Here is a 13,948-nt window from a genome sequence, read left to right as displayed (position 1 = left end):
ACAATAAATTCAGATCTCTTTTGTTTTATGATTCTATAACAAAATACCCAAGCTGGGTAACTTTATAAAGAAAGGAGATCTATTTAGCTCAAAGTTCTGGAGGTCTAGGGGCATGGTGTCTGCACTTAACTGGCTCTGGTGAAGATCTCATGCAGATGACATCACAGTGGTGGGGCACTTTTAATCAGGAGAAATCACATCAAAAAACAGGAAGCTGAAGAAGCAGGGGGAATGGCCAAACTCATTCTTTTATAACCACTGTTTCATAGAACTATTAACACAGATCTCCAGGATATCTATGTTAATTCCTTCTGAAGGCACATCCCCAGTGACCTAATCACCTCCCATTAGGCCCCATCTTTTAAAGTTACCACCACCTCAGCACCATCACACTGAGAACCAAGCCTCCAACACATGAAACTTTGAGGGACAAATCATAGCACTAGGAAAGAGGACCTTGATGATATTGTAGCAGGCTACAGACTTTTAGTTACTGGCCTGCCAAATGTTACTTGTCTAAGACATTATAGAAATTGAGAACATTTAAAAACTTTTACAGTAATTTGACATTAACATGGCATAGGTGTTTGTGATCAGTGGACTCATTATTTTAAAATGCATTTTGCAAAAATGTTGAGTTGATATGGAAAATAAATACAAAATTTCTCCACAAAGAATTTTAGAAACATTACTGTAAGGCAAAGCAGTAGAGGATGGTCCAAGTGCTTGGGTCCCTGCACCCATGTGGGAGACCTGGAAGAAGCTCCTGGCTCCTGGCTCCTAGCTTTGGATTGGCACAGCTCCAGCCATTGTGGCCAATTGGGGGAGTGAACCAGCAGATGGAAGACCTCTTTCTCTCTCTCTCTGCTTCTCCTCTCTCTGTGTAACTTTGACTTTCAAATAAATAAATACATCTTTAAAAAAACCTTCAATTTTTCTAAATGTACATTAAACTATGCATTCTATCAGCAAATAACATAGTTTAGAGGTCTGAACATCATTATGAGATAGTGTAGAGAGGACTGTGGATATGACATTGGAGCAACTTCTCCTGATCGAGGAAGGAAAAAAAATCTGCAGCACTGATCTAAGTGTGGAAAAAGTGGAGGGGAATGACATTCGGAAGGGCCTGATTCTCCATACTTTCTGTGAGCACAGACTTGGGTGCTACCTGGGGATGGCAAAGGAGAAGTTGGCAGCAGTTTAGGGAATGGGAACTATGAAGGGGCCAGTAGACCTAGGAGCCTTGAAAATTGTCAGAGCATAAGAGAATTCAGGGCCCCTTTACTAAAAGATCATCAATGGTAAGTCACCCAGTGAGACATATGGGATAGAGCTGGACTACTAGTACCTTCAAGAGCAGAGATTGGATGAGTATTAGAACCAAGGAAATAGGAACCATTTGGAGGTCAGCATTGTTGTATAGAGAAGTAAGCAACTCCTGAGGATATCAAAATCCCATATCATAGCCAGTCTGAGTTCAGCCGCTATGTATTGATCCAGCTTCTGGCTGGAAACATGAATGAACCGCCATACCACTTGGTTACATAGAAGGCATTTGAGTAGTTCTTGGGTCATGGTAAGTCCTCAGAAAATGTGAGCAGTTACTTTTATTAGTGGCAGGATTCAGTGTATATTTCATGCTTCTTGATCCAGATTCAATGTATTTTTCCAATATGATCAATTAAAGACTAACCCTGATAACATTATTTGAAAATACACTCTGTGTATCTAAAGATATCTAATATTTTGTCATATCATATTATGCTTAAATATAAACTGAACCATATGAGTATTACTTACAAGAACAATGAGAGTTAGACAGGAAATCACTTGAAAAAAATCAATAGTTCTTGGGTTTGTTATGTACAACTGATTTTTAAATACCTTTGCTGTGTCTGGGGCTCAAACTATAAAACAGTCAACATAAGACATTAGGTGGCAGCTGTGAATGGTTTGAAGCAAATGAAATTTTTCCTACTTGAACAGGGTAATGAAAACAATGCATCCCAACCTTTCATTTTCCCTCTTATGTTTCTGACTACATTTCTTTGTGGTTAGGATCAACAGTATTTTCCCTGTGCAAAAAGGGTTGGGGGCTGGCACTGTGCCATAGCGGATAAAGCTTCAGGCAGCATCCCATATGGGCACTAGTTTGAGTCCTGGCTGCTCCTCTTCCAATCCAGCTCTCTGCTATGGCCTGGGAAAACAGTGGAAGATGGCCGGCCCAAGTCCTTGGGCCCCTGCACCCATATGGGAGACCCAGAAGAAGCTCCTGGCTTCAGATCAGATCAGCTCTGGCTACTGTGGCCATTTTGGGAGTAAACCATTGGATGGAAGATATCTCTGTCTCTCTCTCTTTACCTTTCTGTAACTCTGCCTTGCAAATAAATAAATCTTTTTTTTTTTTTAAAAAAGACTGGGTTTCTTCATCACAAAATGGCTTTATAAAGTACATATCTAATTCTAGTCAGCATATGCAGCTTAAAATACATATTTGTGGGCCTAAACAATTTTGGATAAACAATTATATTGTGGTTTTGATGTGGTTTGTTCCCCAAGCATTCATGTGTTGAGGAGCTGGCACTCAGTGTGGCCATGTGGAAGCTTTAAGAGGTAGATCATAGTGGGAGGTACTTAGATCAATTGCAGGCATGCCCTCGAAATCAATTAAGGTTCTTTCTTGTGGGATCCTAGTAGTTCTTGCAAGAGGGTTGTTGTAAAATTCTGAGTCTGACTCTACTCAGTCTTTCACTGGCTTCTGGTTTTATGGTGTGATGTTGCCTTCCATATGCACTCTTTACATGCAGTGACACCATTCACCATTACATAGTCACCACAGGCCAAACCGATGGGACAACCTGATTCTGGGTTTTGAAACTCCAAAACTGTTGCTAAACAACCTGTTTTTCTTCATAAAGTTAACCTGCCTCAGGTATTTTATTATAGTAATGGAATGCTAACACACACTATCATTTGAAAGCTGAAAAATATTTCTCATTTTAATATGCTCTTCCTTTGTGGGAAAACTCATTCTTGATATAATATACCTTGAATTAACAAAATTAATTACAAAAACTTTAATCAAATAATTATAGTGTGACATCACTCCAGGGGACTGCAAATTCTTGCTATCTCTATATATATAGATCTTGGCAGGATCTATTAAGGGACTTGTCTATACTTTGCTACTTGAAGTAAGCAAATATATTTTATATGATCTCTCTCAGTCTGTGTTTACCAAGTAGGTTGTTGCTGAACTTTCATCTTTATAATCCAGATAAATTATGTTTGGATTTAAAGTCTATTTTTGAATACTAGAACATCACTGTTTGATGGCTACATTCCAAGTCTGATTTATTTACACACACACACACACACACACATACATAAACACCCCAAACACCACTCCCAAGTTAACTATGTTTTCCAGTATAACTCTACCACTGTCATTTTTGAAAAATATTTAAGTATATTATTGAGTCTTGGGGAATTTTACTTGATTTGCAGTGGTGTGTATCTTAAGGGTTGTTTCCTTATTCACTGTCTTAGTTTCCTTCTAAGTCCTGTTACTCTCTTGGAAATATTTTCCAACTGCACAACACCAAAATGAAAGTGCATCTGAAATATATGTACATAAACCACATACCCTTAAATGAACTGAACATGTTCTTAATGTAGGAACAGAGTGTTTCCTGACATTCAATTAGAAAGATTAAATCAAATTACTTTGGACAAGTCAACTGTTACAGGACTGGAAACTGTTAAATTGCCTTTACAAGAGTTACAAATAGTACTGGGTCCATTTATAAATGAATAAAGTTATTAAGGGTTCAGTGAAAGTAAGGTTAATTTTAATATTTTTATTCAGTGAAGAGTAATATGAAGCAAATACACATTAAATGGTTTTTAGCTGATAATTTTGCAGAATTTTTTTAAAGTGAAGGAATATTTAAATGAATAAGAAATAATTTAAAAAGAATACAAAAAAAACATAGCAATTCAAACATTGAGCCTGAACTTTTGAAATGTTAGCAACGAGAAAGATGGAAACTGAGGCACATAAAAATATAACCCACCCATGAAAATATCCCTATGGCCAGCAGCATCAATTAAATACAGGATGAAGTAGTGTAATAGCCTGTCAAAGAAATATAGAAGATCAGTACTTGAGATTCTGGATGTCCAAATATAAAAACATGGTTGAAAAAAATCAGACCCTGACCCTCTTGCACAGCATTATTGAGAACTGGAATGCTGTGTGTAAATATTAAGCAATTTCTATCTATTATGAGAAACTATCAAGTACTTAATATCACCTGTCAAGGAAACAGGAGCTGCAATACAAAACAGCAGCTCAGGATTCCAGAGCCCATCCTTCTAACCAGATGCTACAGCACAGAGGTATTGAGACTACAGTAATCAATGACTGAGAATATGGCTCTAGAGCTGGTCTGCCTAAGTTTGAAACCTGGTACAATTATCCACTCATTATGCATATTCTCTAGGATTTTAACTTTATTATTCCACAAACTAGATGATGATAATTATGGTTAGTTCATGGAATTCTTGTGAAGATTAAATGAGTACAGAAATTGAAAGCACTTAGAACAACCCCTGGAAATTCTAAGTACTGTTAATTTTCCTTTCTTAACCTGAAAAACAAAAATGAATTCATCCAAGTGGACTACAGTATATTCATAAAAATACATACTCTAGACAGCGATCCTTTAAATGGAAAGGAATGACATTTCTAAAGCCACCTGCACCTGAAATGCAGCTATAAGCCTATGCTTATTAAAGATGTCCATTTGGTCAGTTCTGCCCCGAATGATGCGACCATTTTTGGTTGCAGTCATGAGGGACTGGGCTAGGTACAGATGTCCACATTGTAATTCTGCATTTCCACTCTTGTTACATCTGATCCTCATCTGTGGCTCAGTTCTCATAACTGTCTTCTACATTATCCTCAAACACAGGCCTACTGGCCCCTATCACCTCCTCTACTTCGCATGTACAAGGCACTGTTTTTAAGTATTTTACACCTGTTAACCATTTTAATCCTACCTACAACACTTCAAAAAGCAGAAATAATTAACCCCATTTTACAGTTGAGGAAACACAGAAACAAGGAAGCTAACTAAAATTTTCCAATTGCACACAGCTGATAAGCAGCAGAACTGCAATTCAAACTCAGGCCATCTGAACAGGGAGTCCATACTCTCGCCACTCCCTACGCTGTACTAATTAGGAATTTAAGACCTGGAATTTGGTCTCTGCTCCTGAATTACTTCTCTAATAAAAGTCCTAAATATTTATAGAGTGTTTCATAGTTCAAAATAATTTCCCAACCATGACCTCAGGTGCTCCGTGTGGCCACTGTGTAAGATAGAAGGAATATGAGGAAACCAAGACTTATAAAGAAGGCACTGGAGCCAGTCAATTTTAGAATCAGAACTCAAACATGGGTGGTTGGTTGTATTCTTTGTAAGTGCCCCTGCAGTTCTATTCCCATGGTTTAGAAAAAGACAACCACAAATTGTGGACTTTCTAACAAAGATGGGGTCTGACCAAGACACTGGATCCTAAACAACTAATAAACCAGGGGAGAAATGGTGAGAAAACAAAAAAGAAATGAAAAATAACATAAATATGAAATGGAACAAGATGGTTGCTAGATATGGTAGGACAAAAGGAAACGAAGATGTTGATAGTGGTTTTGGTATTAAGAACAAAGAAAACATTAGAAGCAAAATTGGCTCCATTAGCAGAAACATGAAATAAAGGGAAGTGATTTGACAGAAAAGGCAGTGAATTTGATTACGATTGTGATGAATATATGTCCCAATTTAACATAAATGTGGGAAAACATAAAGCACCTGGAAGGATAAAATCTGGAAACAGACATCTTGCAGGCATTCACTTAAAGATGATATGTAGAACTTAGGAGTTTATGGGGCCAGCATTGTGGCTCAGCAGGCAAAGCTGTTGCCTTTAATGCTGGCATCCCAGATGCACACAGGTTCATGTTTGAGCAGCTGCACTTTTGATCCAGCTCCCACCTAATGGCCTGCAAAAAGCACTGGATGACAGTCCTAATGTTTAGGCACCTGCCACCTACATGGGAGACCCGGAAGGAGCCCCTGACTCCTGGCTTCGGCCTGGCTCAGCACTGGCTGTTGTGGTCAACTGAGGAATTAACCAGCCAATGCAAGTTCTTTCTCTCTCTCTCTCTCTGTAGGATTGACTTCCAAATAAACAAATAAAACCTTTAACAACAACAGCAACAAGAACTTATGGGTTCATGACAAGTCACAGGAAAAGGGAAAATGCATAGGTCATCGGTTAGTGTAAAAACCTTCAGAGAAACTTAAACTTAGGGAAGAGAAGAGAAGAGAAGGAAAGTGGTAAAAAAGTACTGGAGGGGTTGGTGCTGTTGCATAGCAGGTAAAGCCACCGCCTGTAGTGCCAGCATCCCCTATGGGTGCCAGTTCTAGTCCCGGATGCTTATGTCACCTACTTGAAGGCTGAATTTCCTTTTCCTTCCATTAACATACTAAATAATTATAAGGAAGTTGATTTGAAACAACAAAAAAAGCATTATTCCAGGACACAAGTAAGTAGAAACTTGTTAATTTTATTCACTCTACCTATTAGAAGACTTTAACAAACCTAAATAATTGACAACATGGCTAATTCCCAAACTTAGGCCAACACAGAATTTTTTTTTTTGACAGGCAGAGTGGACAGTGAGAGAGACAGACAGAGAGAAAGGTCTTCCTTTGCCGTTGGTTCACCCTCCAATGGCCGCCGCGGCCAGCGCGCTGCGGCCCGCGCACCACGCTGATCCGATGGCAGGAGCCAGGAGCCAGGAGCCAGGAGCCAGGTGCTTCTCCTGGTCTCCCATGGGGTGCAGGGCCCAAGCACCTGGGCCATCCTCCACTGCACTCCCTGGCCACAGCAGAGAGCTGGCCTGGAAGAGGGGCAACCGGGACAGAATCCGGCGCCCCGACCGGGACTAGAACCCGGTGTGCCGGCGCCGCTAGGCGGAGGATTAGCCTAGTGAGCCACGGCGCCGGCCGCCAACACAGAATTTTAGGAACTCACTTACAAAGGGAAAAAACACACAATTCAACAAAATCACTAATACATTTTCTTCCTTTATCCCTTATTCATTTCCCCAATATTATTTGCCATTTAAAAGTATATTTCTGTAGGCTTATGAGGGTATATTTGTGTACATATCAAGGATGTATTTAAAAACTTCCCAAGATTCCAATTTAATGGCCTCATGAACTTAAGTCACATAATATTAATCCTAATAGACTTGCCTATAAGTAATCTAAATGACCTAGATACAACTTACTGTAAAATGAAGAAAATTAACATATAATTCTTGTGTTTAAAAGACATTTTGCAGGGGTGAGGAATAACTGGCCCGTTGGCCATATTAAACCTGCAAAATCATTTCGTCTAGCCCCATAAAGGCAATTGCAGGGAGGACTTGAAATTCAAGAAATCCATAGCAGGTGTGATTTTAAGCTGATAATTTTGTATGGCCTATGAGTGATTTATAAATATACAAATGGCCCTTAGCAAAAATCAATAAATCAACCAATAAATAAATAAACAAACTTTTAAGAAAGCTAGTATTTAGGGGCTGGCACTGTGGCATAGCAGGTTAAGTCACTGCCTGCACACCGGCATCCAATATGGGCACAGATTTGAGTCCTGGCTGCTCCACTTCCAACCCAGCCCCTGCTAGTGTGCCTGGGAAAGCAGTGGAAGATGGCCCCTGCACCCAGGAGGGGGACCCAGATGAGGCTCCCAGCTTCTGGCTTTGATCTGGCCCAGCTCTGATAGTTGTAGCCATTTAGAGACAGAAACAGTGGATGAAAAGTTCTGTCTCTCTCTCTCTCTCTGCCTCAGCCTATCTGTAACTATGCCTTTCAAATAAATCTTTGTAAAAAGCTAGTGTTTTTAAATGTGTCATCACAGATAACTAATATTATTTTCTATTCACTATTTTAATGGTTTATAATATGACACCTGTCTTTTCCAACTGTATAGTTTGAATTACTGCTTTTAAAATAGTTTTTCATTTAAATTAGGAAGATAGCATTGGTAATTTAAAAACTCTGTGTTAAAGGAAAACAAAAATTCAATGCATCCTTACAGAACATATTCATCCTCATAGTTAATATCTCATCTCTTTGTGCTGTTAAAATGTTAAATTAATATTGGAATTATTCCAGGATTTTCAGACATTAGCAATCCTTATATGGAATACATATCTATTGGATATTTGTCAATATCAAGAATGAGATTGAATACAAAACTTATTCGATAATAGTGAAAGAAATATCTGAGTTTGCTAACAAATGAAAGAAAATTCAAAGCTAGAAGACTTTTTTGTCTTATAGAGGTGTGAGAGATTTTAGACAAAATGACACAGTACTTCTGTGGTAAATTTGGCTTCTTTGTATCACTAGACTACATATTGTTCCTGAAGACATTGTTCAGAGCAATTCTTTCCTTTGCAGTTTCAATTAAGTGCTAATAGCGAGAAGATACTTATGTTTCCTATCCCAGTCCATCAAATTAATAACAGCCCTTTTTTACTGTATAAAATACAGTATCAGCTGGTGGAATCAGTTGTTTTCTTTCCTGAGTAACAAGCCCCACTCCCCCAAAGTACATACAGAATACAAAAATCAAAAATAATCAGACATCACATTAGAGATCGCTAAACACATTAGTCTTACCTTAGTATGAATGTTGGAATATTTTTGTAGAATTGCTTTTCTTTCAGACACACAAACTGTAGAATGCTGGACTACTTGACGTTAATGAATTGCAGGGAGCAGGAACTTGAAAAACCAGCCTCTCATGTTCCCACAATCTATTTACACATTGATCACACCCTGTAGCACCCAGTAATGGTCATCTGTGGTAGACAGCTATTCCAAGAAATATGTAATATCTACACAGCTGAGTGCTTTTTTTAAGGAATGTTTTTGTTGATCAGCAGGGGAAAGGTAATTAAGTTTCATCTACTGAGGCACATTTAAGATTTTAACATGAGATAAATTTTACACCAATGTTTTGAAGATAATTGATTTTTGAAAAAAATTTATCTGAAAGAGTTACAGGGAGGCAGAAAGGGGGAAGAGGGAGGGAGGGAGAGAGAGAAAGAGAGAGACACGTCTTCCATCTACTGGTTCACTCCTCAAATGGCCACAACGGTGGAGCTAGGCTGATCCAGAGGTAGGAGCCAGGAGCTTCTTCAGGTCTCCCACTTGGGTGCAGGGGCCCAAGGACTTGGGCGATCTTCTACTACTTTCCTAGGCTATAGCAGAGAGCTGGACTGGAAGTGGAGCAGCCGGGACTTGAACTGGCACCCATATGGGATGCTGGCACCACAGGCGGCAGCTTTACTCACTATGCCACAGCACCAGCCCTGATAATTGCTTTTTGAAATATTCTCTTCAGTCCCCAAAATACTCAATTCATAAGTGATCTGAGAAAAAAAATATGTAATAAAACCTACAATTACAAATGTGCTACATACCACATACCATTTCCTATAATTCCAAAAATTTATCAGGTATATACTATTAATATTCACATAATACAAATGAAAAAACTGAGTAGCTTGTCCATGGTCACTCAGTTAGTAAATGGTAGAGCCAGAAGCTATACCCCAACACTCCAGTATCATAGTCCCATGAGACTACAGTGACAACTAGGTAATGAGTGAGATTTTCTTAGTGCTTACCTCATACTTAATTTTAAGTTGAAGAAAGTGAAGTTTCTGGGAGATTATTTCTCTAAGATGATTATTTATTGATGTCATCATAGCCGGGTCCCTATTTAGCTGAAGTGGGGCAACCCGAAGTGGGGCAACCCAAAGTGGGATCATGGAAAACTGAAAAGATGAGTGTAGCTTAATATACAAAAAGAGTTATCACTTTCTGATGTTCTAAGCATAGTATGAGAAGCAAATATAGCACCTTAAAATGTTTTGCCCCGATTTTGAGATTGCATAATCCCTACTGATCCAGCTTCAACATCACTGACTCTAAAACTATATCCAAACTGATATTAAATGCATCTAGTATGTTTATTTCATTATTATGAATTTAATTCTAGATATTCCCTGCGATTACTTTCTTATAGTTTGGAAATTCGTGACCTATATGAGTATACTCATTAAGGTCATATTTTCCTGTCATTCTTTGAAAATATAATTATTGCTTTAAAGTCTTTCTCTATGAAGTCCAACAGCTGAGTATATTTGGATCTGTTTTTATTACCTTTTTTCTTGACTATTGGTGGTATTTTCCTGATTCTCTACATATTGAATTATTTTTATTGCACATCGGGCAATATAGAAGACAGATTGTAGAGTCTATGATTTCTGCTCTCTACCTCTGAAGAGTGTTCATTTTTGTACTAGCAGGCAGTTCTACATGGTGGGGTTTATGCCTTCTCAGGGTGGTTATGCAAAAAGCCTAAGAGGAATCAATTGAGATACTCAAGTAAAAGAATCTAGATTTTTCTTAAAATTTTTTTAAATTGTGAAGCAGAGAGAGGAGATAGATAGATCACGATCTCATCCACTGGTTCGCTCTCCAAATGCCTGAACAGCAGGGCCCAAGTCAGGCCAAAGCCAGGAGCATGAAACCCAATCCAGTCTCACAATTTGGGTGGCAGGGACCCAGTTATCTGAGTCATCATCTGATACCTCCCGGGCACACGTAAGGAGGAAGCTGGAATCAGAAGTAGAACAGAGACTTAAACCCAGGCATTCCAATATGCCAGGGGCAGGTAACCTTTTTTTCTGTCAAGAGCCATTTGTGTGTTTATAGCATCATTCGTGGGACATATAAAATTATCAGCTTAAACATTATCTTGCTTTAGATTAATTGCATTTCTTTTTAATATATTAATTAACTAACTTATTTGAAAGGCAGAGTTACAGAATGAGTGGGAGAAGGAAAAAGAGGAGAGGGGGAGAGGAGGGCTTTCCATGTGCTGGTTCACTCCCAAAATAGCCAAAACAGACATGGCTGGACCTGGCCAAATCCAGGAGCCAGGCACTGCATCTAGGTCTCCCATATGAATGCAGGGGTCCAAGCACTTGGGCTATCTTCCGCTGCTTTCCCAGGCACAATAGCAGGGAGCTGGATCTGAACTGGAGTATCTAGAACATGGACCTACAGGCATATGGGATGCAGGCACCACAGGAGGTACCATAAACTGCTATGCAACAATGCCTATCACAGATTTATTGACTTTCAAGTCCCAATTCTGGTTGCCTCAGCAGGGCCAGAACCAATGATTTTGCAGGTCTTATTTGGCCCGTGGGCCAGACCTTCACCACCCCTACCATATGGGATACAGGGATGCCAAGAGGACTAGCCAAATATCTGCCACCATCCAGATGTTTAAATACTGGCAGCCAATAATTTTCTTCTACAAACATTATTTTAGTCTTAGTGACCCCATCTGCTGCCTCAATAAAGTATATTAGCTATCACATCGTAATGTGTACATTAAGAAATAGTATATTGGAGGTTAGTAGGAGTCATCATTCTACAATGCTACCGTGGGTGCAAAAGTCACTTTCTAAAGAGTCGGACTGCCTTCCTCTGGCCATTTCCAGCAGGATTTGTCATATACAAGGAGTAGGGGGCTGGGCCTGCTCTGCTCTGGGTGGGAGGCCTCAAGTTTGTGTCAATATCAAGCCAACTTTACTAAGTTCCTCCCAGCTAGATGCCTGTTCTTAATTCTTCTGAAACATGTTATCTTCTGCCCTATGAACCTATATTGGACCTCAGCCTCCATGATACAGGTTGTGATCCCAGGCTTACATGGCAGCCTCATCCTTCTGAATCTCTAATGCTGCTGACTTGGGTTTTAACTTGTCCTCTTCAGACATGGCACTGGTCACTAATGGTGCCTTCTCTATAGGGTTCAAGCTAGAGAGAATCAATCTTTCCTCACCATCCCTCCTCTTGCATTTTAGATGCACAAATGGCTTAAATGTGCATGCATATATGACTTCCCAAGGGCAGCGGTCCCACACTCTGCTTGCTCTCCTCCATTGAGGGTAGGGGTCCTTGCATAAAAGGGGATATGGCAGGGAGAGGACACTGTGCTGGTCATAGACAGCAAGTTCCTATAAAAACCACAAGTGTGGCTGTTCACATGCTTAAAGGGACAGCCATATCTCTCTAGTGGTTCACCCATGTCCCATGACCCCATGCAGGGGTTGCTCACAGGAGCTTATTCAAGTTCAATCTCTAAACTATACCTAAGGATGTCAAACAAAGTCTGAAAGGGAAAGGCAATCCTGGATCCTGATAAGAGTCCTAGTAAGCACTGGTACAGATCACTGCGTGAACTATAAGGTGACTATCTGACCACACAGAGCTGCTAACCTGACATGATTTACCCATGGGTTGTGGTTTCTCTTGGCCTTCAGTGAAATTCTCAAATGTGCATTCTGTCAAACTATGCAGGAGATTATTTTTACTTTTTTTTAGTGTTTTTTTTTAACTTTTATTTAATGAATATAAATTTCCAAAGTACGACTTATGGATTACAATGGCTTCCCCCCCCATATCGTCTCTCCCACCCGCAACCCTCCCCTTTCCCACTCCCTCTCCCCTTCCATTCACATCAAGATTCATTTTCGATTATCTTAATATACAGAAGATCAGCTTAGTATACATTAAGTATGGATTTCAACAGTTTGCTCCCACACAGAAACATAAAGTGAAAAATAATAGATGATTTTCTTTAAATGATGATGAAATCAGATCAGACCTATTGTCATGTTTAATCCCAGTGAGAGTCAAGTTGGGAATTGATAATTTTTTTTTACAGAAGATCAGTTTAGTATGCATTAAGTAAAGATTTCAACAGTTTGCACCCCCATAGAAACACAAAGTGAAATATATTGTTTGAGTACTCGTTATAGCATTAAATCTCAATGCACAGCACATTAAGGACAGAGATCCTACATGAGGAGTAAGTGCACAGTGACTCCTGTTGTTGACTTTACCAATTGACACTCCTGTCTATGGCATCAGTAATCTCCCTATGCTCCAGTCATGAGTTTCCAAGGCTATGGAAGCCCTCTGAGTTCTCCGACTCTTATCTTGTTTAGACAAGGTCATAGTCAAAGTGGAGGTTCTCTCCTCCCTTCAGAGAAAGGTACCTCCTTCTTTGAAGACCTGTTCTTTCCACTGGGATCTCACTCACAGAGATCTTTTGCCAGAGTGTCTTGGCTTTCCATGCCTGAAATACTCTCATGGGCTTTTCAGCCAGATCCACATGCCTTTAGGGCTGATTCTGAAGCCAGAGTGCTGTTTAGGACATCTGCCATTCTATGAGTCTGCTGAGTATCTCACTTCCCATGTTGGATCACTCTCCCTTTATTTATTCTATCAGTTAGTGTTAGCAGGTACTAGACTTGTTTATGTGCTCCCTTTGACTCTTAGTCCTTTCATTATGATCAATTGTGAACTGAAATTGATCACTTGGACTAGTGAGATGGCATCGGTACATGCAACCTTGATGGGATTGAATTGGAATCCCCTGGTATGTTTCTAACTCTACCATTTGGGGCAAGTCAGCTTGAGCATGTCCCAAATTATACATCTCTTCCCTCTCTTATTCCCACTTTTACAATAAGTTGCAGCCATGAGAAAAAAAAAAACAGTTTATCAACAGCAGATAGCTATTTAAGCAATGTGTCAAGAACTGAACATAATCATTAATCCCTGTCATTATCCACTCTAGAGGCTCTCAGCTTTGATCAAAAGACACTGTAAGATGAGAAACCCATGCCCTGAGCACAAAGATGCTTCACTTCCAAGAGTAATGTTCTTGTCTTTCTGGGGTCAAAGCAATGACGGTGACTACCTGCAGTTGATGG

The 13,948-nt window shown here is 39.6% G+C and overlaps 1 protein-coding gene across 14 annotated transcripts in view; it reads right to left on the bottom strand.

Moving 5' to 3' along the window:
* The window catches only part of SYTL5 (synaptotagmin like 5), a 280,881-nt gene that overhangs the window by 167,316 nt on the left and 99,617 nt on the right, over positions 1–13,948 (bottom strand). The window contains exon 1 of one of the 14 annotated variants that reach the window (XM_089324972.1): positions 8,766–8,869. The exons of the other annotated variants lie outside the window; for them this stretch is intronic. The gene's annotated coding sequence lies outside the window, so the exon portion shown is untranslated. Of the gene's footprint in view, positions 1–8,765; positions 8,870–13,948 lie in introns of those variants that run through there. 14 annotated transcript variants of the gene reach the window in all.

This window comes from Oryctolagus cuniculus, chromosome X (genome assembly GCF_051225735.1).
Source record: "Oryctolagus cuniculus isolate XC-2025 breed Fujian yellow rabbit chromosome X, ASM5122573v1, whole genome shotgun sequence".
Lineage (NCBI taxonomy): Eukaryota > Metazoa > Chordata > Mammalia > Lagomorpha > Leporidae > Oryctolagus > Oryctolagus cuniculus.
This window is presented reverse-complemented; position numbering and strand designations above follow the sequence as displayed.